The sequence below is a fragment of the Chrysemys picta genome, chromosome 24 (assembly GCF_011386835.1).
Source record: "Chrysemys picta bellii isolate R12L10 chromosome 24, ASM1138683v2, whole genome shotgun sequence".
In the NCBI taxonomy this organism is placed as follows: Eukaryota; Metazoa; Chordata; order Testudines; family Emydidae; genus Chrysemys; species Chrysemys picta.
Genome location: NC_088814.1, coordinates 3,689,758 through 3,714,879, shown reverse-complemented (window position 1 = coordinate 3,714,879; position 25,122 = coordinate 3,689,758).

The window sequence follows — 25,122 nt, the reverse complement described above, 5'->3', positions numbered from 1 at the left end:
GGTGGGGGGGTGAGAAGAGAGGGGGATGGAGGTTAAGGGAGCAGAGGTGTCTGGGCTGGGGAGAAAGAGCCAAGGAGATGGGTAGACATGGAGAGCGGGAGCAGGTGGAAAGGAAGGAAGAGGCAAAGGGACAGAGATGGAGGGAGTGGAGGGAGGTGGAGAGGGAGGGGGGAGGTGACCTATCCCTGTAAAAGCGGGGGCGGGGGCTCCGAGGGCCTTCCTGGCTGTGAGAAGCCCAGGTCTCAAGGCTGGTGAGAGCTGGCAGCTCTCCCGTGGCTGGGGGGCTGCTCCGGTTCCCTGGCCCTTCCCCTGCGCCAGCTTGGCTGGCCGAGTTCAGTGGAGCGGCAGGGTGGGAGAGGCTGCAGTGGCACCGTCATCCCTGCCCTTTGCCATCACGCGTTGGCAAAACGCCGGGCATCGCTGGCACGGGCAGAGACACAGTAACCAAGGGGGCAACGTGCCAGAGAGTCGGGCGCTTTTGGCTCCTGACCCCCACTGCTCCTTGCACTAACAGCTGATTTTTAAGCAGGCCTCTAGCAAGTTCATCCCAGGGTCTTAATGAGATTTTCAGATGTTAATTAATGGGGCCTTTCTGACCCCTCAAGGGCAGGCTTGGTATCATCACCCCCCATTCTGTAGATGGGGAAACTGAGGCATGGAGCGAGGCAGGGTCTCCCCCCGAGGTCGCACAGGGAGTCTGTGGCAGAGCTGGGAAGGACCCAGGAGACCTGTTTCCTCTGACCACTAGATACCACTGCTTCCCAGAGCCAAGAATAGGACCCAGGAGCCCAGACACCCAGGTCCTTGTTCTAGCTGATAGATCCTCAGGGGGTAGAAACAGAGGAAGAGTGTGGCCCAGTGGAGGGAGTCCTGGAACGAGCCATGGGATTCCTGGTTTCCATTCCTTGCTATGTGACCGTGGGCAAATCTCAGGGCCTCTGGCTCCCCTCTCTATTTAGACTGCAAGTTCTCCGGGCGGGACTGTCTCTGAGTGTGTGTTTGTACAGCACCGAGCACAGTTGGGCTCAAGGAGCTATTGATATAAGAGCAGGGCAACCCTGGCTCCCAAGCAACTTATGATAAAGTGAACTGTGGCCATGAGCAAAGCCCTCCCTCCCAAGCAGCTGACTCCCATGCTCCAGTCCTCCCAGAGGCTGCTGGGAGTGGGAGGAGCCTGGGGTCTATATAAGTCAGACCCAGCAAGTGCTGTGGGAAAGACAGACTGAGTTTGGGGCTAGCTCAGCACTGTTAGGGGCTGCTTCCTGTGGGTCTGGACTGAGAGGTAAGTGAGCTTATGGTAAAATGGGGCACATGATGGGTGATGATGATGAACTAAATATAAATACACCCTAAATTCTCTCTGGCTCCCTGCCCCCACCCCCTGTTTTCCAGCAGGATCAGTTCTTTCTGGCCCACCAGGTGACAGCTGCGCTTACCTACAAAGGCCACAAGCTCTATCCCCTCCTGCAGCTAAGCAGACTTGATTCTCCTGGGCTATGGGCACTTCCTTCTTTCCCTGTTGGGTGTTTCTTCATTATCAGCCTTTGCTCTCCTAGGGGATGATTTCTGGGGCTTAAAACTGCCCTTTGGCTCTGTTCTGTCTGAGACTGATTCCAGGGTTGTGTCCAAGCTGTGACCATCACTGTGGTCTCTGAGCTGCCTCACCGTTGCTGATCAATTCTTGACTCTTAGTGGGGAAGTCTCCACATCCCTGCTGTGCGGATGGAGGCACTGAGGCACACGGAGAACATGTGAGTTGGTCAGTCGCACAGCTGGGGCTTGAACCTAGGTTTCCCCAGGCCCCTAGACCACCCAGAGATCTCCATCCCCTGTTGACACCCAGGGTGGGCTGCTAGTCTCTGCATATGACCCCAACATCCCATTTTTGTACCTCAGCGATGGGTCACACTCAGCTGGGACTACAACTTGCTCCTGACCTGAGGGTTTCAGTCTCCTCAAGTTCTCACCGTCCTGCGGCTGGCTCGATTTCTATTTCACTTGGACTTTTGGCTCTATTTCATAGGTCACGTGCTGGCCATTAGTATTGTTGATATTCCAGTAGTAGCTAGAGACCCCCGCTGCTCTGTGCTGGATGTTGTGCAGACACCGAGCGAAAGATGGTTCCCTGCCCTAAACATCTTGCAGTCAAAACAGACAAAGGAAGGCTTATTCGCCACTTGACAGGTGTGATGCTGACGCACACCGAGCTGAGAGCTGTACACAGATCTCCTAGGGATGTAGCACGGAGAAGGGACCTTGAGAAGTCAAGTCCAGCCCCCAGTCTCCTGGCTCCCAGTCTAGTGCTTTAATAGCAAGCCCGTTTCCCCCTCCCTTTGTCCAACTCCATGAGCTGTTCTGTAGCAGCTTCTTTCTTCGGTGTGTTTACAAACCGTTCATTCCCTTGGGGAATCATCGCAGGCTACGTTTAGCCCAGGTATTTTCCTGCTTGGGTGGAAGGTCTGGCAAAGAACTTGGATTCAGTGCAGCGTTCTCCAGAGTGGGACTTGCTCTGTCATCCCCTTCTGTCAGTCCCCTTGTCTGATGTGTTTTACTCCCTCATCTCTCTAGTTTCTGTAAACAACTGGGGAAGAGTTTAGCTCTGGGCCTGGCAGTCCTGTGCTCTAGGTCTCTGCCGAGGGCCTTTTACTAGTTTGGTCAAAAATAGACACACACACACACACACACACACACACACACACACACCCTCACTTTTTAATCAAACATTCTGAAACTTGAACCGTTTCAACCAGCTCCACTGTGAGTGGAGTTTAGAGCTTCCAAAGGAGCTGGATTCTCAATAGCGATTTAGACCCACCAAAGATGGCTGGTGGAAACAGAGTACACCTTCACAGGCTAGGGGGTGTTGGCGGGGGCTCCCCAAGGGCTGTGGCATTGGAATTAACATCCCATTGAGAGGAAAAGGGCAGCTCCCCCACTCTCAGAGCAATTGTTTCAGGCTCTCTGCAGACTCTGGCAGACGTTATGTATTCTCAATCTTCTCTTCACAACCATGAGGTCTAGAAACTTCCTTTTGGCTTTAAACGAAAGTGGAGTCTGATGCAATCACATGGGCTGTAGTGATGGCCCTATTGTCTCGGCTTTAATCGGGAAGTGGGGAACCCAGAGGAAAGCACAAGAACTGCCTTTTCCTGAGAGATTTCCATCCCTTGTGCAGGTGCCGACTAGCAGGAACACTGGGTCCCAGTTCAGCTAAGCACATGCTTAAGCCCCGTTTGCTTCCAAGGGACTTAACTGTGTGCTTAACTTCAAGCAGGTGCCTCAGTGCTTTGCTGAGGAGAGGTCCAGGTCTCCTCTTAAGGTTCCTCACTAGGCACAAGAACTTGAAAACATTGATTTTTTTTTTTTTTTTCTCCTCTCCACTGCCCTCCACCTGTGGGCTGCTTTCCTGGACCCCATCGGGTCTCGCTTCATGTTCCCCTCTTTGGCTTTTCAGCCCCTCCGGGGGCTGCACTCAGCCCAGGCCTGAGGCTGAGCCCAAGGGCGATGTCTTGCTGGAAACCAGAGCACCGAAGGGAACTACAGGGTCTGTCTGCCTCCATCAGCCTCCACAAAGGCTGTTTATTCTTCCAGCCGAATCCTGTATCTTCCATTTCACAAGGAGTTGCTGCCCATCCAGAAATCCTGACGGGGGTGGACCGATCTGGGCCCTCCTTTCAGCAGGAAGATGTGCCATAGGTAGAGTAAATAAAAGCATCCCCCCTCCAAACTTTCTCTGTGCTTCCTGGCTCCCACCCGCCGTGGAAAGCCTGCGAGCACTGGCTAGTCTGGTCACTGTGGGAAGAGCTGCACAGAGGAAGCTGTGTGTTGTGGGCTACAGCACCAGATCTTATCGGGCCTACAAACCCCAGGTACTACGCTGTGTGTTCTTGAGCGCCATCTACTGGCATGTTATCTAGTAAACTATTTACATACGTATGGACGTGGAACACTCTGGTAACCGTCCGCACGTAGCCAGGAAGTGTTGGGGAGGAAGGATGGCCCAGTGGTTAGGGCATTGGCCTGGGAAACCTAGGTTCAGTTCCTTGCTCTGCCACAGATTTCCTGTGTGACCTTGGGCAAAGTCACTTATTCTCTGTGCCTCCATTTCCCCATCTCTAAAATGGGAAGAATAGCCCTGCCTCACGGGGGGGGGGGGCGCTGGGGGGGAACTATGTTAAAAGATTGTGAGATGCTTGGATAGGACAGTAATGGGGCCACACAGGCACCTTAGGGTGTCTCTACACTGCCATGGCAGAGATAAGCCTAGGGAAGTTCTGATCCGAAGTTCTGGGGTGGTTTGGCTTGCCTCAGAGTTCCAGGTCTGGGGATCTCCGATCTTTGGTTCAGAGATGATCAACCTCTTTAGATTCTCCTGCTACCATCTCCTCCTCCTTGCACTGGGAGGTGCTCAGATACCACAGTTGTGGGCATCCATCTATGAACGTGCAGGCAGATGGGCAAGGCTGGCACAAGGGGGGGCCCATTGTCCTTCCCCGCCCCACACTGCAGCCTCTAGCAGCAGGCACTGCAGAGTTCCCCCTACAGCCACCTTTGGGGATTTTGCAAGCCTTTAATTGTCGTAAGCGTGGATTAATTAAGCAGCGATAAACACAAACCCATGCATTATTGATGAAATAAGGGTGAGTTCAGGTTGGTGCAAACGTTGTAATTAAATATAAACCTCAATCTGCCCATTGTTAACTTACAAATTACATTACTATTATGACATGTGTTGTTGTACCCAGCTGCTGGGAAGGGGTTCACCAGGAAAAGAATTTAACCCTTCTCGACAGATTGAACCGGGGCCTGGGACTTCCTAAACCTCAGGCACAAAAGTCCCATTTGAGCCTCTGGGTGAGGCAGCTGGTAGCCTTAAACATGAACCCCCGGCCCCCAGTTCTGAATCTCCATCCAGGATCTCCAACCAAATCCTTTTTTGGAGGTTCGGGACTGGGGGGAAGAATTCTCTGTCCAGAGGAGTCCAGACTGTGTCTTTCACATTAAAGCCAAGCTCTCCTTGCTTTAATGGTTAGATCGAATGCCCAGTAAGCAGACCATGTCTCTCTTCTGCTGGGCTGTTCAAAGCCCTGCTTTCCCCTAGGGAGGGGGGGTTGGAAGTTTTTTATTTTTATTTTGTCTTAATCTGCAGCCCCCTCCCTCTCCCAAGCACCCATCAGTAATAGCAGCTCCTGGTTCTGAAACCTTTGAGCACCAGGAGTCAAGGCCCCGCCCCAAATTGTGAGATTGGCTTAAAAATCATGATGATTTTTTTTTTTATAAAACCTTTAAAAATAAAGAGGTTGGGTTCTTTTTCTTTGCCTGTTTCAAAGCCTCTGGGGGTATTTGGGTCATTCTTTGAAGTTTTCTCTGTAACCATGAGTGCAGCTTTTATTTATTTATGTTAACTGAAAGCTGAGAGTCTCTCATGATCACATGACTCCAGGAGCTTGGGGCTTTAAAGTAGAACAGCAGGTGTTGGCAGTACTGCCTACCCTCCCTCCAGTCCGCACTCTTTGGGAAAGTTTGGACACCGTGCAGGTCTCCAATGTTGCATCTAATCCAGCTCCTCCCCCTGAACTCTGAGCTTTCTGCAGCTCAGGCTTAAAAGGAAACAACACTGAAACCCTGGTTTTGATTTTTGCAGAGCTGGGGTCTGTTCTTTTGGTTACAATCCTCCTCTATGGCCCATTGATTTCAATGGGCTTCGGATCAGACCAAGTTAGAGCAACCTTCCTCTAGGTATGGAAATAACATATATGCCTCTGGGGGGCTGGGTAATGCCAGGGAGGCTGGAGTTAACGTCTTTACTGGTGATACTGAATATCTCCAAGAAGGGTTTGGTTCTGATCCAGCATGTTGGGTGGAAATGGGAGCCAACTCCTCGTTACAACTGCGGATGAAGCCCCCGAGTGTTTGCTTGCTATCTTACTGCTCGTCCCAACAACTCTCCCTCTGCAATGAGTTGGCGGGTCTCAGCCCAATCGCTCACTGGGGAGGTGTCCACAGCACAAAGCCACCCAGCGCCTGGCTTTCACGGACTCTAAAGAGCAGCCAAAGACTTGAACTCCACCCAGGAACGGGGTGAGAGCCTCCAGGTCGAGGGCAGGGCTGTTGGTGATGCTGTATCCAGTCTGGGGGTAGATAGAGGTCGGTTTCCAGCCACCTTCCTCCTCCCTCCCCGCTCCCCCTGCAACAAAGCAATTAGCTGTATTCCACTAGCAACTAGAGGCTGCATCCGAGATCAGGGGCTTGTGCTGGCACCGGGCAGCCAGTCCCTGCCCCAAGGAGCCGGGAAGGGAATACAGGGCCGTAGCTACAAGGCAGGTGGCGAGCAATGAAGGCTGTGTCCATCTGCCCCATGGGGATGCCGTAGGCAGGTGGGACCGAGTCTGGCTGGACTGGCTAACGCTGCGATACCTCTGGGAGCCCAAGGAGACGAGATCTGCACGGCTGTTTCCAAGGCACAGGAGCTGCTAAATGTTTCCCCTCCCATCCAGATGGGAAGGGGCAGCGGCAGCGGCAATCAATTACTTCCAGAGTGCTTGGAAGAAATTCAAGGGTGTGTGTGTGTGTGTGTGTGACACACACACACACACACGCACAGTCTCTCACACGTGCTCAGTCTGTCTCTAGATATCACCTGAACACACCTGCTCGCACATCCCTAAGTTGCACAATTACACGTACGCATGCCATAAATACCCAGTCGTACACACACATTGGGTCATACATACACACGCACCAACTCGCAGCCTCCCAGAGTTGTGTATATCCACAGCCAGGTGCTCTCACTCACACAGCCCCGTGCTCAGCAGGGATCAGATGCTCTCTTGTACGGAGAGGTGAGACCTATGGGATTCTTTGTGTTTATCCTCGTGTCTTGGCCTTGACACCTCTGCAGCCAGGAACTCCACGCTCAGCTGAGCCGTTCCACCCCCTCGGCAGCAGCGAGGGACTGAAGTGGGGTGCAGCATCCTCCCCCAGGTCCCTACCCTGAAACACCTCTGGTTCAACCTGGCTGACTGCTACACATCGGGCAGCAGCTCAAACACCAGAGAGGAGCACGCACAGAGCTGTGTGACAGTAGCTAGGCCAGGCGTGTACCATGCACAGGGGCTGTGCGTTGCTCTAGAACAGGGATACTCTGACCTCAGGGGTTCAGGAGCCATATTAGCATCTACATTACCCAGAAGAGCCACAGGCGTGGGAATTCACTGGTTCATTTACTATAGTGCTTTATAGTCCTATTTAAAAGTGGGACTGGAGATATTTTGTTTTTAAATATACGTTATTCTCACAGCAAAAACGATCAAGTATTTTATCAACCATATTTGGTTAATAAGCTAGTAAAAGCCGACTGCCTGGTTAATAATTAAATCACACAGGGTTTTAATATCCCATGTTGCAAAGCGCTGCAAGAGAGAGGTTAAAGAGCCCCACGCGGCTGGCGAGCCTCAGTCCGAGTATCACTGTTCTATACTAGAAGCCCCACTAATAATTTGCACGCCTGTTTCACCTTTCATTGGATAATCTCCAAGAGTTTTACAAGGGAGGGTTGATGTCACCACCCCATTTTACAGAAGGGGGACACTGAGGCAGTGGGCCAGCAAGTCCGTGCCGGAGTTGGGAAGAGAACCCAGTCCCGTGCTCTCCCCCTCTCCCCCCCACACAACCAACCATTAATAGATACACAGCATGCCAATACACTAATCCGTCACAGGCACACGTATACACACCCAGACATGCATACAGAACTGCTGTAATATTTGGCCATAAATGACATACAGCTCTCCGCACACAACCCCTTTCCCTGTGCATGCCACGATTCACCCATTCTCCCTGCTCTCCACGGATGCTGCTAACCCTAAAAGAATCCCATTGGTTCACTTATTGGGCCAGATTCCCTGTGTCCCCCAGTGGACTCAATGGCCAGTTTGTATCTGGCCTGTGGGGTTTAGATTTGGGAGTTTCCTTTGGTTTGGGAGGAGAGTTTGGTTTTATTTTTTTCCCCCCAAGTCTGCCAATAATTATGCAGCCCCTCCTCCCGCATATTGCCATGATGGCAATCGCTCCTAATGAAGGCCTAGTGTCTTAACAGGGCCCTATCCCTTTGGGAGGCCAATTAAACAGGCTGGGTCCCCCCCACCCCATTCCTTCACACGTGCAGAAAAACAAACACACACAAAAAACCCCTCTGAATAATTTCATTCTGAAAAGTAAGTGCTTTGCCCATATGTTCCGTCCCTTTTAAGAGATTTGCATTTGAAAGTCTCCTTAGCTGAGATTCCTCTGTGTGGAGCCAACTTAAAAGTGCAATTTCTTCATGAAAGGACAAGCTTCTTTTCCATCAAACTCATTATCCGATCTGTTCTTTCTCATCCCTTCCCCCCTTCCCCTACTTTTCTGCCTTTTGTCTTTCCCTTTTTCCAAGGCATCGAACCTTTCCTATGAGACTTTGCCATCTAATCTAAGCCACGCTCTGCAGACCACGACTCCCCCCAGCGTGCAGTTCTGTGGGTTTGTTTGTTTTACAGTTTTACAATTTTTGGAGCTCATGTGAATTACAGGAGCGGAGGGGCTGAGCTACGTGTGTGTATTGGTGATCTACACCAGGGACAGGATCTCAAGCCAAGAGAAGTCAGTCGGTGTCTTCTGTTGACTCCAATGAGTTTGGAGCAGGGCTTAGTAGAGCTGTGTAAAGGCTCAGGTCCCAGCCAGCGTAAATCCAAGGTAGCTCTGACTTCAGGGGAAACCACAGACTCTCACCAGCTGAGGATCTGACCCAAAGAATTTTTTTGAGCTGCAATGCTCAAGCGTCTGCTTCCTCCACCCAGCCCGCCCTATATCTCATTTCATGCAGGCTTCAAATAAACCCAGAGAATTCACCCCAAACTCTTCTCATTTTGGCCAGAACTGGAGACAGGCCCCAAACCTGATCTCTGGATCCAAACTTACTTGGGCTTTGGGATTGTTTGGATCTATAGCTCAGTGGTTTGAGCATGGGTCTGTTAAACCCAGGGTTGTGAGTTCAATCCTTGAGGGACCCCCGGGGGGCAAAAATCTGTCTGGGGATTGGTCCTGCTTTGAGCAGGGGGTTGGACTAGATGACCTCCTGAGGTCCCTTCTAACCCTGATATTCTATGATCTAGATCTGGGCTTTACGGCTGTACCTACCCCACCCCCAACCTCATCCTGGGCTCAACAGAGCTCACCCCCCGAACTTCCGATTCTCCACTGGATCCCAAGACTCCAGGACCACAAGGAAGCTGGTTCTATCTGGGTCCAGTTCAAACCCCCCACTCATATCTCAGCCTTGCTTCATGCAAATATACCTATCTCATAGAACTGGAAGGGACCCTGAAAGGTCATCAAGTCCAGCCCCCTGCCTTCACTATCAGGACTAAGTACTGATTTTTGCCCCAGATCCCGAAGTGGCCCCCTTAAGGATTGAACTCACAACCCTGGGTTTAGGAGGCCAACGCTCAAACCACTGAGCTATCCCTCCCAAAGACTCATGGTAGTCCTGACTCTGAGCTTTGAGTTTGTAGCGGATCATTAAAAAACCGGATACTTTCCACCTGCATTTGGATTTTTATGAGGGCTCCCTTACCCAGGGCCGGCTCCAGGCACCAGGTGCTTGGGGCGGCTGCTCCGGAGAGGGGCAGCAGGTCCAGCTATTCGGCGGCAATTCGGCAGACGGTCCCTCACTCCCGCTCGGCGTGAAGGACCTCCCGCCGAATTGCCGCCACAGATTGCGATCGCGGCTCTTTTTTTTGGCTGCTTGGGGCGGCCAAAACCCCGGAGCCGGCCCTGCCCTTACCTGGGCCCTGACTACAGTGTTGGGCTCCCATTGACTCCAGCGAGGCTCACGAATAGGAGGGCAAGATCTGGGCCGCAAGTCAGAAGACCTCAAAACACCAGGAGGTGTCACGCCAGCCTGAAGCCGAGACACCTTCCCAGCAGAGTTTGGGCCTGAGCGACGGAGTGCATAGCCGGGTTTTCTCAGCAAGCAGGTGGGTGGTAGGATTTCAGGCTTCTGTCTGGCCTAGTATGGAATTAAGCCTGTTTTCAAGGACGTCTCTGATTTTTTTGGGGGGGATTTCCCCCCCCGGGACACCATGGGCTTGGCTTTCACCCTCACTCCCATAGATTGACTTTAGCCACAATGTTCTGTCTTAAGTACTTATATAGCCCCCATCACCAGAGGATGAACGCCTCACAATCTGTTGTGTTTATCCCCCTGATGCCCCTCTAAGGTAGAGCAGTGCTGTTATCTCCATTCTACAAATGGGGAAACGGAGGCACAGTGAGGCTAAGTGACTTGCTCCAGGGCAGGCAAGGAGTCTGTGGCAGAGCAGAGAATTGATCCCAGCTCTCCAAAGGCCCAGGCTAGGGCTCTAAGCCCTGTGCTGTCCTGATTTCGCTACATGGGCTCGGTATAGCCAACTTTTTTTGTTTGTTCCTTGGTCCCTGCTGATCTCAGAAGAAGGAGATTCAAAAACGGAGGCTGCCAGTATCCATGGCCAGCCCTGAAACAACTGGCCTTAGTGGTGAATGGAAAACTATGTTAAAATTGCGAGCGAGCACTTTCATTGGTAATGAGTTTCCTGGCCCTGCTTGCAGGCTAGGGGCCTCTGCAGGGCAGCCTGTGATCTGAGTCAGTTCTGCAGCCAGCCAACCTAGAATAAGGTGGGGGTAAATTGTGCCTCGCTCCTTTAGGGAGCAGCCTGTTTTGTTTCCCTCTGCTCTTGGGTTCCAATGTGTGATCGTTCTGAATTCTAAGGAATCAAGTTGTTAGGGTGCAGCTTTCCAGCAAGAGTCTTTTATGTTTTTTTTATCTAACTTCTGTGTGTGTGGTGCTACAAACATAACAGGAACCAGCTGTAAAACTGTCTCCTGCCCAGGACCTTTGGAGCTGAGCTCCTGATCCAGGCCTACTGCCTCTTGGGGTGGCTTTGAACCGACAACTGTCTCCATCTCCCGGTTACTTGATCGACCGACTTGAACGAGTCGACTGACCCCACAACCACAAATTAAAATCCAGCAGGAGAAATACAGCCTGTATGCTTGTTGTTTACACACATCCCTTCTTATGGATCTAGAAACCTCTCCTCCTCCTAACGGCTGCAATTTGATTTTCTTGGGGGGGGAAATCCACAATAATAAATACACAGGGAAGAGTGAGAGAGAGAGATGGAAAAACCATCTAGATTAATCTGTTCATCTCTGCCATCCCAGAGTGCCCCTCTCCTGAGCTGAGGGGTAGTAGATTTGGCAGCTGTTAGCTATTTATTAACCAGTCATGGTTAAATTGGTTTATAAATTAACAGATGTTTTAACTTTATTCTTTCTTCTGGGAATGCAGGCAGCAAACTGATCTGTGATTGTAGCTCCGGCCCGGTGCTGCTGGAGGAGAGGGGAAGGGGTGAGGGGCTTTCCTGCTTCGGTGCTGGCCACCAGCCCTTTCTCCCTGGTGCAGTCACAGGATTCCTCTGTGGCAGAAATCTAGCTGTCATCAGTACGTAACAAGCCCCTTAACTGTAGGATCTGAGCCCCTCCCGACCTTCAGTGCATTTCACCTCCCCAGCCCCGTGTGCCAGTGCCACTGTTCCTACCTTGAGTGACGTACAGAGAAACTCACCAGCATAGCTGTAGTGATGCCTAGCTCCTTTCATCAGTAGATCTCAAAGCGCTTTACAAAGGAGAGCAGGATCATTATCCCCATTTTACAGCTGGGGAAACTGAGGCACGGAGCAGGGACGTGACCTGCCCAAGGTCACACAGCAGGCCAGTGGCAGAGCTGGGAATAGAGCCCAGGTTTATTGAGGTCCAGGCTGGTATCCCCTAGGCTAACCTGCCTATGGGGGAGGGAGTGATCCTTCTGCAATAGCTATGCCCATAGAACTCCCCTGTGGGAACACGCCATTCTGGAAGTGGAGTAATTACTCCCAATTTCCCCATGTAGACGAGCCCACAGATTTGTCCAAGGTCATCTGTCTTTTTTTTTTTTTTCCTTTTTGACTTAGAGCAAAGATGTACATCTCCCTACTTGATAGTCTGAACCTTTTCCCATCTTCCTTGTACCACTCACGCATTCCCTAATAGCCCAGGGAAGCTATGACACAACTCCAGAAAGAGGTTCTGATGGGATCAGACCTTCATGAGAAGGTCTCTCTCCTTGCACAGGGCTCTGGGATTCCTCCTTGCATGGAAATGACAGATTGGGGGAAAAGGCTGTTGGGTCCCAGCTAAACTCCTCTCCTCTTAGGGTGACCAGATGTCCTGATTTTATAGGGACAGTCCTGATTTTTGGGTCTTTCTTATATAGGCTCCTATTACCCCCCACCCACCCCCTGTCCCGATTTTTCACATTCGTGTCTGGTCACCCTATCTTGTTCCCTGCAGAAGGTAGATTGATAAATATGAAAGCCAGAGGGAACCTCTACGATGACGATCACCCAGCCTGAGATATTGTATAATACAGGCCAGAGAATTCTTCACGGAGTCCTCTCTGAAAGGTTGCGAGTGGCGCAAGATGAAACGTTTTGTGATGAGAAACAGCCAGTTTTTTATCAAAAAATTTCACCAAAAATGTCTAGGTTGCTGATGGGTTTTCTTAAATTTTTTCCATTTTTTTCTCAACTAAATGGAAAATGTCCCTTTCTCTCTTCTCCCCCCACCTCCCTTTTCCATGGCAAAATGGAAAAGGAAGAAAAGGGGAATAAGGAACCCCAAACCAGAAAACTGACACCAACGCTCTTTTGAAAAGCTGAACATCTTTGTTTAAAAAACAGGGGGGAAACTGAAAAAAGTCTTTAAAACAAATATAATTCCAAATGTTTCAGAACTACCTCTCCCATTATTTGCATACTTCAACCAGCTTTTCTGTGTGTTTTGCTGTAGCGCCTCACACCCCCAGTCATGGCCCATGGTGCAAGGCGCTGTACAAACAACCAAAAAATGGTCCTCCTACCAGATGGAGCCCCCAGCACCCAACCTGGGAGACTATTTCTCAGTCTCTTCAAGACTAGCTGAACTGAAACCTCAGCGCAAACATTCCCGGAATTTGTAGGTTCTTCAAAGTCCAAATCCAGGCATGATGCCCTGACCTCACCTATGGCTGTGTGGTGTGGATCTCTTACCAGGCTGACGGGTCTAACGGGGCTGCATCCTGAACACGTGCATTGACTTCAAGGTGGCTTTGCTTGAGGGAGGGCTCCATGCTAGGTGCTGAGGCAATTGTGTGTGAGATGCATGGAACTATGGCCCTGTTAAGCTAAGCGAGGCTTTTCCCACATCTTTTTCCCCATCACAGATGGACGGTTGTAACAAATCCAGATTCTCTCAGAGCTCCTGCTGCCTGCCTTCCCCTGCAGCCTGATATTGCACATCCCACAATGCTTTGCATCGCAGTCATTTCCATGGCAACTATTTGTGAAGTCAGGGATGAGCTATGACATCAGGGTGAGACTGCCTGGGGAAAGAATTCCGAGGTAGAAAAACCAGCAACTGGAGTCCTTGGTTGGTAATGAAGAAGCATGGGCAGGTTCATTTGGAGACAGGATTTTTCTTCACTTCTTGTCCCACACTGAGTTGTGTAGTGTTGCTGTGTGGCGGTTAAGCAGCTGTTGTGCGCCGCCCCAGAGATGGCTGCGTTTCAATAGTAGAGGAAGTGAAAACAGTGTGAAAGCACCTAATTTTTTTTGTTTTGGTCATGAACCTTCAGGCCATTCCATAACCCAGAAATGTCATTTTCAACAAAATCGGTATCTTTAACCTCACCCAGGCGAAATTCTAAATATAGTGTTTTGATGCAAAATGATTTTTCTCTTAAAAAAAAAAAAAGAATTAATGGAATGTTGAAACTTTTGCTCAAAAATGGGTCTTAATTCCAAGGGGGAAAATGAAAGGTTTTCCCCAAAATTGAGCCATTTGGGGAAATTCAAAGCAAAAAAATACATAGAAATATTGTGGGTTTTGCATTCCATTGGGAACTTCCCCCTCACCCTAAGAGCTGGGAAAGTGGGTTAGGGATAATTCACAATTAAGGTACTATGGACCTGGAATTTACCATTATTTTATTTTGCTCTAACGATGCCCATCTCCACATGAATCCCAAGTCTGTATTTCAAGCAGCTTTGGACAAAGATGTTTGGTTCAGTCCAAAATAAGGAACTGGGCCATTTGCTCAAATTTGAACTGGGATTCAAAAACTGGACACCCCCCCCAGAGTTCAGCAGTGTTGGAATCAGGGGGTTGATTTGAGCTTCTAATGTAAGCCCGAACCCCTGGGTAGATCATCAGCTTCAGGGGTAGAATCTGGCTCTTAATGCACAATCCTCTACAGCTGTTAACTGGCTGCAGCAGGCTTCTCAATCGCTAGTTGGCCTAGCCACCACTAGGGGGGGACAGTGTACCACACCAAGCCACTGTAGCTTGCACTAATTATAGGCAGTACATGTAGTTAAGGTTCCCCAACACGTTCCATTATAAGAACCTGTTTTCAGTTGCTTGTTCCCATTTAGGTGGAAATTTACCATGCTGGATGTCTGCTTCAGGCTTAATTTTCTGGGGAGACGATTAAGCTAAAACAGTTCAGCCATTTCCAAGAATGAAAGTAAGGAATGATGCATTGTTTTTGTCCATATTAAAAAAAAAATTCTTACAGCCCTTTCGGTGAGAGGCTCTAGTGCCTTCAGGTTGTGACATAAAGGCTTGAAATTTGGCCAGGGAGTTGCTCTGGGGTCAGGGATATGCTTTGGCTGTCCTTGAGAAAATCTGCCCAACGTTGGCCAAGTTATAAGTCGCCTAAGAATAAAAAAAACCCGAAAACCTTCAGTTTGCACATGCTCAGTAGAGACTTGTGAGGGTTTAGCAGCGAAACTTTCCAAAGATTCCATCTGCCCTGAACATGCTCCAGCCCCTTGCCGCTCCTATACACTAACCAGACCCCCCCCTCGCGCCCCCCGTGCCATCCACACCGCGTGACTGAGCATGCTTCTGCTCGGGCTGCAGGGGCTGTGCAAAACTTCCCCTGCAATTGTGGTGCTGGGCAGCTTCTCCTGGGCTCTCGGTGATGCCCTCTGCTGGGTGCAAGCCCAAACCCTGCACGTTTCAATCGGAGTGGTGGTGTTGGTTCATTATTTTCTGAAGCTATCAGCACTTGGGATGAAAACAACCAGAAGGGAGGCCGGCTGCTCCCGTTAGATGATCTGCTAGTGGAGTAGACTATAAACTCTTCAGGCTAGGGCCTGTCTCCTCCTTTGTGAATGTGCAGCAACTCGATTCTGATTAGGGACCCTAGGTGCTACCATAATATATGTAATAAAGAGTAGGCCAAATTTGTCCTTGGATTAGAGTCAGTGGTGTTACACCTGGGATGAGTTTGGCCCAGTCTGTATCTCATTTTCTCCTGCGTGCCATCTGCCTTTTGTGTATCGAGGACCAGGTGGTAACTTGGGGTTTATCAGTGGAATGAGGCCAGATCCAATCCAGTGCTGTCCTTGTAATACAAGGACTAGGGGACAGCTACGGTGACCAGACAGCAAGTGTGAAAAATCAGGACGGGGGTGGGGGGTAATAGGAGCCTATATAAGAAAAAGACCCAAAAATCAGGACTGTCTCTATAAAATCAGGACATCTGGTTACCCTAGCGGACAGTCAATGCATCTGAAAGGAGGCCCTGAGCCAAAGGGGAGGCTTTTTGTACACACCGCATCAGTGGCATGTGGAACTCACTGCCCCAGGATCTGCAGTGAGGCCAAGAGATTTAGCAGGACTTTTAAAAAGAGACGATGAGACGTTGATAGGGAGAAGCCCAGCCACAGTTACGAGAAACAGGATGAAACGTTTTATTGTAGGAGAGAGAAACACTCATTCTTCAGGGCACAAAACCAGCCACTAACTGCCTGAACGAAACTTCCCCTAGGGGCTGGTTACTCCCTAATTGCCCAGTCGGGGGCGGGGGGAGGGGTTTTGCATTGTTCTGAGGCAGCTGGGGCTGGCTGGGGGCAGAGACAGGACACTGGGCCAAATGAATCTTGGGGCTGATTTGCTCTGGGAGCTGAGCCAGAATCCCCCCCCCCTCCCCCCCGAAACCAGGAAGGTGCTTATAACTTTCCCCCCAGGACTCAGGTGGAGTTTGATCCCAGGCTTTTTGGCACTCAGAATGGGGCTCAGACCCCTAGGCTGCTATGCAGATATGCCTTCAGATGTCAATTCATGTATTTTTATGCCCCCTGTTGGGGAGTCAGGATCATTACCCCCACTTTGCAGATGGGGAAACTGAAGCACAGAGCCTGGTAGGGACTCGCAGCAGCTTGGAAATGAACCCAGGAGTCCTGACTCCTGCTGTAACTACTGACCACGCTGCCTCCCAGGAGCGGGAATAAAACTGGGGAGTCCTGCTTCCCTGCCCCCCTGTTCTAACAACAAACCCCCTCAGTAATGTGAATAGAACCCAGGAGTCCTGACTTCCCCCCTCACTCGAGTTACTAGTAGAGCCAAGAGTAGACCCCGGGCCTCCTGACTCCCAGCCCAGGCTGCCCCATTTCCTGGGGGGAGATGACTGGATTTATTATTCCAGGGGGTTTGGTTCTCACCAAGGCTCAGCTGTTCACATTCAGTCATGGCAGCACCACCTCCCCATCACAGCCCAGCCCCTGTCCCAGGGATACCCACGGGGAGCTCCGGCCCTGTCCGGATCGCAGCCACGCCCCCCTCCCCCTGCACCGCCGGCATTGTGATTCCAAGGGATGCTGTGACCCCCTTTGTCCACAGCCATGCTCGTCCCCCCCGCCCCATTCTTGCCCTCATCAGGATCTCCCCGCCTCGGGGGGCTGTTTGCTCTGAGCCCTGCTGCAAGGGGACAATGATGGAGGTCACAACCGAAGCTGAGGCCCCACTGGGATCTTGGTGCCAGAGCAAGCTCCTTGTGCCGCTGCCACCTCTGCAGCGGGGCCGCCGGGCTGCCCCCGAGCCTGGCATGTGACGTGGGAGGGCGGGTTCCTGACCCCAGGCCTGGCTCCAGCTGGGGAGGCCTCCGGTAGCCCGCAGTGGGATCTCCGCCATGGGGAGGAGCAGCAGAGCGCAGGGTTTTCAAAGCACGGGGGCTCCGTGCCTCAAGTGATCTCCAGGCCCAGGTCTGGAGCCTTGGCGCTCCCTGCAGCTGCAGGTTCAAATCCCAGCTGGGGTTGCTCCACCCATGGCCCTGCTGTGTGCGGGGGCCCGTGTGGGCTCTGAGTACCGGGGAATGTGCAGAACTGTCCGCCTGTAGCATCTGCCAGCTGACGATCTCAAAGCAACATCTGTGGCTTGGTCCTCAACAATGGTGGTCCTTCCCCTCTCCCCTTGTTGAGGGAGCACAGGGCGGGGTTATCCCCATTGTATAGACAGATCAACTGAGGGACAAAAGACAAGGTGGCATGAAAAGAACCCCGGGGGTCCTGATTGCTGGTCTCACCTGCTCTAAAATCACTAGACCCCCCCCACTCTCCTTCCAATATCAGGGAGAGAACCCAGGAGTCCTGCTTTCTAGCCCCCCGCCTACTCTGCTCTCACCACTAGACCCTGTGACCTTCCCCAGTTGAGCCCCTTCCGATGAGTTTTTCCAAGCCAGCTCAGGGCCCACAAGCCCGACCTGCTGCTTTCCTGACCCCGAGCCAAAGCACCTGAAGGTTTGGTTGCCCTCCTGGGTAACCCGGTGCCCAGCTCTTTGTGTGCAGAGAGGGGGCGTTTGCCAGGAACCCCCCTGCCCCTGGGGGTGAGTGCTGCAATCTGACGTGTGTTTGCCACAGGTGTTCGACGCGAATCAGCCGGCAGAGCCTGCATCCCCAGGCGGCAGGTAGAGGGCCCCCTTGGTCTGTTAATTCGCTGGCAAACCCTGCCTCAGCAAATGCCATCTGCCAGGGAGGGGAGAGGATGCCCCCCCACACTGTTACGCCCTGCTTGCTACTCGGACGCTGGCTCCAACGGCACCCCTGGCAAAGAGGGGGCACTGAGGGGTGGCGTCTCTTCCCTGGATCGTAGACAGGGCGCTGCCAGTGTCAGGCTCCGGGAAAGCGGCAGAGAGAGAAGGGAGAGACACAGGCCGTTGTTAGCGGACAGGCTGGGAAAGGACCTTGATTGCCCAGGGAGGCTTGGCAGAGCCGGCCAGCGACAATTTGCCAAATTTGCTCTGATCCAGCCTGTCTCCAAGCCGGCTCCCCCGCGCCAAGGTCATTGATCTAATGCCCAGTTTTTAATGTGTGAGGCACCAGCCGTGCCAGCCGGCTGCAGGGTTCTGCCTGCCAAACGCCTGACCGGCCTGCAAACAACGGCTGAGGGCTGACACCTGCTGGCTGTCGCTGGCTCTGCAGCACTCGGACCTTCGCTTGGGCAACACAAGGGTATGAAAATAGACAGCAGCGCTGAGCGATCGGTCCCATCCCCGCCTGCTGCTTAGGGAGGCTTGATTAATTTTCCTGTTGCAGCAGAGATCTCAACCAAGGTCAAGGCCCTGTGCGGCTGGGCACATAGTCCCTGCCCAGACAAGCTTACAGGCCAGATAGACCCCACAGAAAAAAGATGAGAGGGGAAACTGAGGCACAGAGCGGCACAATGACTGGCCCAGGCTTATCCAGCAGGTCAGCAGCAGAGCTGGGAAAAGGACCCATGTTCTTAAATCTGAGCCTACAGCCTGAGCCAATACATTGCCCTAGCCCTGCCCAGGAGAAGGAGGTTAATGGACAGGACTCCTGGGCTGTGTTCCCAGTTCTAGGACCTTGTCAAATTTATTCCCCCCCCCGTGCCTCAGTTTCCCCACCTGAGTGAAGGGGGATAGGATGACAACAGGGTGCTAGCTCCTGGGGAAGGGGCGGGTCGTAACACTGCCTTCGTGACCAAGGGAAGTGGTGGAGTCACCCTCACTTGATGGCTTCGGATCCGGAGCTGCTGCCGATCTTGGGCTCAGTCCTGGGGTCACTGCGGGAGATTCTCTGCCCTGGGTTTTGCAGGGGGTCAGACTCGATGATCTAATGCTCCCTTCTGGCCCTAAACTCTGTGAGGCCTTGTAAATCTCATGCAGATGCAACAACACCCCGGCTGGGTCAGTGGCAGGGCTTGTCCCCTGGGGCCTCTGGCTCTAGGCACCTGTGCGGCTCTGGCTTGAGCTAACAGGGCAGCCCGTTTAGCTGGGAGGAAAGTCTCTCCACCATCTGGCCATTAGAGGGGGCGAGAGAGCTACACAAGGCCCATGTGGGCTCCGGGCTGCTCGCCCCCAGACAGGAATGAGTTAAACTCACCCCACCTCACCCCCCCACGCACCGCACCCACGCGCCACTTCTTCAATGCGCTCCCCACCCACCCCTGTTCTAATGCGGCTCTGCCTCCTCCACAGCGCTGGGAATATTCCCCTTGCCAGGGCGGCTGGGCCCGTCACGTACGCTCTGCTCCACTCCTCCAGAGGAACTTAAGGTTTGCTAAGAGGGAACCCAGTTACTGAGCCAGGGGGCAGCGTGGCTCAAACTGCGGAGACGCGTGTGTCTAGCGATCCCTGGTGTTGGTTGGCATGTGAGTGTCCTGCCCTCTGGCAGTGGGGTGGCCCTGGTGCTTCAGAGGAAGGTGGAATTCACCCTGAGAACAGTGTGATGTTGCAAAGAGGGTAGGGAGAAAAATCCCCTTCCTGACCCCTGCAAGCGGTGGGCTGCTAGGCCCTGAAGCATGAGGCTTTCCTCATTAACTCCCTTCCCAGCGCAGTGAGCAGAGGCCAGCTGAGGCCATGCAGCTAGGATCCAAGCAGCCACAAGTGTAGGGAGGGTCTGGTAAGAGGTCTTGGTCTCTGGGAATCTGTGGCAGAGGGGAAACGTCAGGTTGCCTGTCACGTCAGTGGTTGAGCCAGGAATGAAACCCAGGAATCCTGCCCTTCCAGCACTCTCCCCTGGCTCTACCCACTAGACCCTCACTGCCTGTTCGAATGCTGGTTGTACAACTGTGGGCTGGTATCCAGCACTCCCTGTGTGTGAGCCCACGGGCCGGGGGCTAAGTGAGGGGCAGTGGGTAGGGTGGTTTGGGTCACCAGCCGTGTGAGATTTTCCTCCTCAGCCTCTTGTTTGCTGAAGCCTCCGGTGCCAACTTCCTCATCCAGGAGTGCTCTCACTCCAGCCAAACCTACCCAGCTGCCCAGCTTCAATGGACAGCGCAGCCCAGAGACAGAGAGCTGAGGCGGGGGAGAGGCTGGCAGATCAAACAACCACCTCCCTTCCCAAGGCTGAGGAACAATTCCCTGCCGGAGCCAGAGAGCTGTCTGGAACCGGACGCACAGGGACCACGGGAGAGACGCTGAGCCTGGGAGTAGCTGCTGACGTCCCTTTGGCGTGTGCAGCAGCTTAGATCGAGTGCAGTCTCTGCTGCGATGCACAGGCTGTCGTGCTGCCTGCGCCACGGGCCCAGCCGTGTGCAGGGAGGGTTTCCCGTTGATTCTTAGCTCAGGCTTTGTGGCCTGATTCTCATTTCTCCCATTCCTGCCAGTGTCAGCTAGAGCACCCCCAGGACTGCTCTAACCTGCACTCCGTTCCCCGTGCCCCCAGGCTGCAGAGACAAGCTCCAAAGCCCGGCTACGCCCTTAACACACACCCTAATGCGGGGTGTGGGGGGGTGAGCACAGAGCCTTTTGCCAGCGCTACACCAGCCAGGGAGCAGGTGGGATTTCCGGGAGTGTGGGGGGGGAGCGTTATACCCACTTTGAAGCCCCTTTATGCTGCCGGAGCTGCTTAAAAGGTCCTTAGCATAAGAATCAGACCCCCAAGATTCAGGTGCCTATAACACGTGGCATTTTGCAGACCCCTGATGAATCCTCCATAGCAGAGCTAGGGTTTAATAAGTGAAGTTTAGCTCTGGTCCCTGGTGTCTCCCCGATTCATACAGCCAGTAGGGATGGGCCAGGGTCATAGAATATCAGGGTTGGAAGGGACCTCAGGCAATCATCTAGTCCAACCCCCTGCTCAAAGGAGGACCAATCTCCAGAGAGATTTTTGCCCCAGATCCCTAAATGGCCCATCTCAAGGATTGAGCTCACAACCCTGGGTTTAGCAGGCCAATGCTCAAACCACTGAGCTATCAGGCCAGAAGGGCCCAGTCTGATCATCTAACCTGATCTCCTGCACAATACAGGCCAGACAGCCTCTCCCAACAGTTCCTTCTTCCAGCCCATACCTTGAGGTTGAGCTCTACAGTATCTCTCTTAAAAAGACACCCAATCTTAAAGACTTCAAGCGACAGAGAATCCACCACAACTCTAATGGTTAATTCAACCTCACTGGTAAAAATGTGCCCCTTATTGCTAGTCTGAATTTGTCTAGCTTCGTCTTCCAGCCATTGGCTCTCCTTCTGCCGTTGTCTGCTGGATTACAGAGCCCTCTGCTCTCGGAGATTTCTTCCCCATGTCGGTACTTGTACATCATGATCTCATAACCTTTGCTTGGATAAACTAGCTGCGCGTCTCTGGTGTCTCATTTTCAGGCAGATTTTTCCAGCTCAAGTTGTTCCTGTAGCTTGTCCAAGCTGCCAACATCCTTCCTGAAGTGTGGTCACCAGAACTGGAGACAGTATCCGATAGCGGTCTGGTTAATGGTCCGTACCCGCTTCCCACCCACGGAACTGAATCCGGAACTCCGGGAAGCATCGCGACTTCCCGGAATGGTTCTGGGCTCCCCCCTCCCAGCTGTAACGTCAACGCTGCATCATGGCGGCTCAAGGTGGCACAATGGCCAGGGGAAGTCTGGGTGCCGTTCACCGTCCTCCTTGGTGGTGGTACAAGAGACCAGGACTGTCCCACCCATACCAGGGCTCTCCAGCTGGTTGTAAAAAAGGGGGAAATGATTTTGAGATAAATTTCAGAATTGTTTCCTTTTCCCAAGGTTCAAAATGGAGCTGTTTTCTGGGTTGGGGGATTCCCTCCCCCAGTTCTCAGAGATACTTTTCATTGAATTTTTGTACCACCGTCATTTTCGAAAGTTGTTCTTTACCAAAAAGCCGGTTTTCAGCAAGAAAACGCCTTTTCCAGCAAATGAAAACGCTGGATTAAAAACAGTGGGTGAGAATGGAAAATGTTGAGAACGCCGACGGCTTTTCACAGGAAGTGTTGGTTTGGGGGGTGGGAGGGGGAAGGCTATTTCTAGACCCCAAAGCAGTTTTTTCAGCTGGTTCTAACCAGGATGATGTCAGCTGGGGGGTCGCCTTCCCTCAGAGACTTTACGGCCAGAAGGGACCTTGTCTGACCTCCTGCACTTTGCAGGCCACAGAACGCCTGTAACAGCCCCTAATCTCGACCCGAGTCACCGACGTCCTCAAATCGTGAGTTAAAGCCTTCAAGTTACAGACACGCCACCATTTACCTGCAAGTGACTCGGGCTGCCTGTTCTGTGGGCGTCACTCAGTCAGCGGGCGTCTCAGGAGTGGCAGAAGCTTCCTAAAAGTGGGGGGGCCACCGGCATGTGAACCGTGGCCCCACCCCCTTCACCACCCATTCCCCCCTAGGCCCTGCCCCCGCACTGTCTCTTCACCCCAAGACGCTGCCCTTCTCAAGGCCCATGGCCTCGCCCCCCCCCCCCATTCCGATACCCCTGCACTGGGTCCTTCAGCATCTCCCCCTCCTTCAGACTGGACGCAGTCAGATGTTCAAGAGGTTTGGCCCAGCAAGGCTGCCTGTCGCAGGGGGACTGCCCCTTTAAGGGGAGATGGGCCTCAGCCCCACCTGGGACATGCCACCTCTCCTCCCCAGGTGGGGGAAATGAAGGTCATGTGACGCAATTCGGCTGGGGTAGGTGATAAGGGAGCGTCCTGGGTAGAACAGCAGCTCCAGGGAGATGGAGGCTGAGGCTTGGCGTGTGCCCTGGACGGCTGGCAGACTGCGCCTGGGCGGGAGAGGGAGGTTTCGTACTCAGCTCTGCTTCCTGATCGCCTGCCTGGGAACCGGAGAAGGGAATTGAAAGGCGGCAGGGAGGGGTGCAGCCTACACCCCGGAAAGGGGGGGACGGGTTGGAACCTCGAGGCCACTGGAAAGTGTAAAGACCCGGTAAATGAGACCCCAGAAGGGGAACTGTGTTTTAAAGGCATTGGGAGGAAGCGGAGGGTGGGGAGCCTACAGGGGCCATGAGGGGGCACTCTGGAGGTGGCATCCCCCTTACACCGCTGCTGCCCAGCCCCCTTTGGCAACAGTCTCAGCAGAAGGGCCAAGGAGCACGTGGGCCGTGGAGATAGACCCAGGCCCAGGGAGAGGAATTTGGGGCCCCACTGCATCAATCTGCTCCCATTTCACCCCCATTATAGATGTTTTGGGGGACCCTGGTTCAGTTGTCCCCCCCCCTTCCTTCCCGCTTGCTGGCCCTGGAGAGAACTGTTCCCATCTCCGGAGTGGGTCCCTCCTGGGCAGGAGAAATTCTGCCCTCCGTTACCCATGGAGCTCGGGAGAGAGTGTGTGTAACCCATGGGAATGCTGTGTGGACTCTTTGTCCCCCCCCACATCACCTGTGCAGCCTTTCCCCAGGGGGCTGGAGGGGTGGGGGGTGGATCTATGCATCCAGAGATCCCTGGTTGGGGGGTCACTGTCGTTTCACCACATGCCCTGACCCAGAGACCTTCCTTGCACTGTCAAGGTCGGGGGATGGAACAAACTCACTGAACATACAATGTGGGGCTTGGTGGGGGGGAGGCGGCCCTTGGGCAGAGCTGAGCATGGGCAGGCGTGTAATTAACACAACGCTAGGCCTAGATCGTTAGTGCGCCTGTGCGTTGGCCATTGACACCAGCGCAGAGTGGGCAAGAAGCACCTCCTGTGCTGATCTGGGGGGGCTGGGGTCCCAGAGTTGCCCAGGAAAGGCCGGGGCAAGGGACCCGGGACAATGGATGACGCCCCAGGACTCCGACTCCCCTGTCTCCTTCTCCGCTTTGCCCTCCCTTCTCTTCCACTCCCCAGATCTCCCTTTCTCCATGAGCCCCACCCCTAAGGATCTCGCCTTCCAAGCCCCTCCCCCAAACACCTTCCTTTGCAAGCCCCCCACCTCAGCTTCCGAGCCCCCTCCTCTTTCTGCCTTCTTCCCTCCCCCCCCCCCGCGAGCTGAAGGCTTCTCTCCACTGAAAGCAGCCCTGTAATGTTCCATCAAAGCAAATCAAAGTAATAAAATGTAATTTAATTCCTAGAGGAGGGTGAGCCTGTAAGTGGCAATTATCCGAAATGTTCTGCTATTTTTACTCGCTTTTTGCAAGAGAAATTGCTGCTGAGACAATGCGCAGCCCTTTGCACCAGCTCGAAAGCAGATCCGGGTCTTGCCCTCCTGCCGCCCCAAGCTCACTGGGCTGGGGTCAGTGGCGCTTCTCGTGGGGTGACACTGGTGGGAGTGGGAGCAGGATCGGCCCCAGAGCATGTGTTGGGGGGGGGCGGGTTGTGTGTTAGCGATGGCGATGTGTGTGTGTGCGCATGCATTGGTGTGACCAGGCCTGTGGGCGCTTGTATGTGTGTGCACGCACGTGTTGGGATGGGTGTGTGTGTGCATGGGTGTTAGGGGTGTGTTTGTGATGTGTGCGTGTTAGGCGATTGGGGGTATATGTGGTATGGTGCGTGAGGGGATGTACATGAATGCGTGTCCAGGGGCATTAGGGGTGTTTGTGATGTGTGTGTTAGGGTTGGGGTGTGAGGGGGTAGGGGTGTTTGTGATGTGTGTGTTAGGGTTGGGGTGTGGGGGTGTGTGAGGGGGTAGGGGTGTTTGTGATGTGTGTGTTAGGGTTTGTGTGGGGGTGTGTGTGAGGGGGTAGGGGTGTTTGTGATGTGTGTGTTAGGGTTGGAGTGTGGGGGTGTGTGAGGGGTGTACATGAATGCGTGTCCAGGGGTATTAGGGGTGTTTGTGATGTGTTAGGGTTGGGGTGTGAGGAGGTGTGAAGGGGTGTATACGAATGCGTGTCCATGGGTGTTAGGGGTGTTTGTGATGTGTGTGTTAGGGTTGGGGTGTGGGGATGTGTGAGGGGGTAGGGGTGTTTGTGATGTGTGTGTTAGGGATGGGGTGTGGGGTGTGTGAGGGGGTAGGGATGTTTGTGATGTGTGTGTTAGGGATCGGAGGTGGGGTGTGTGAGGGGGTAGGGGTGTTTGTGATG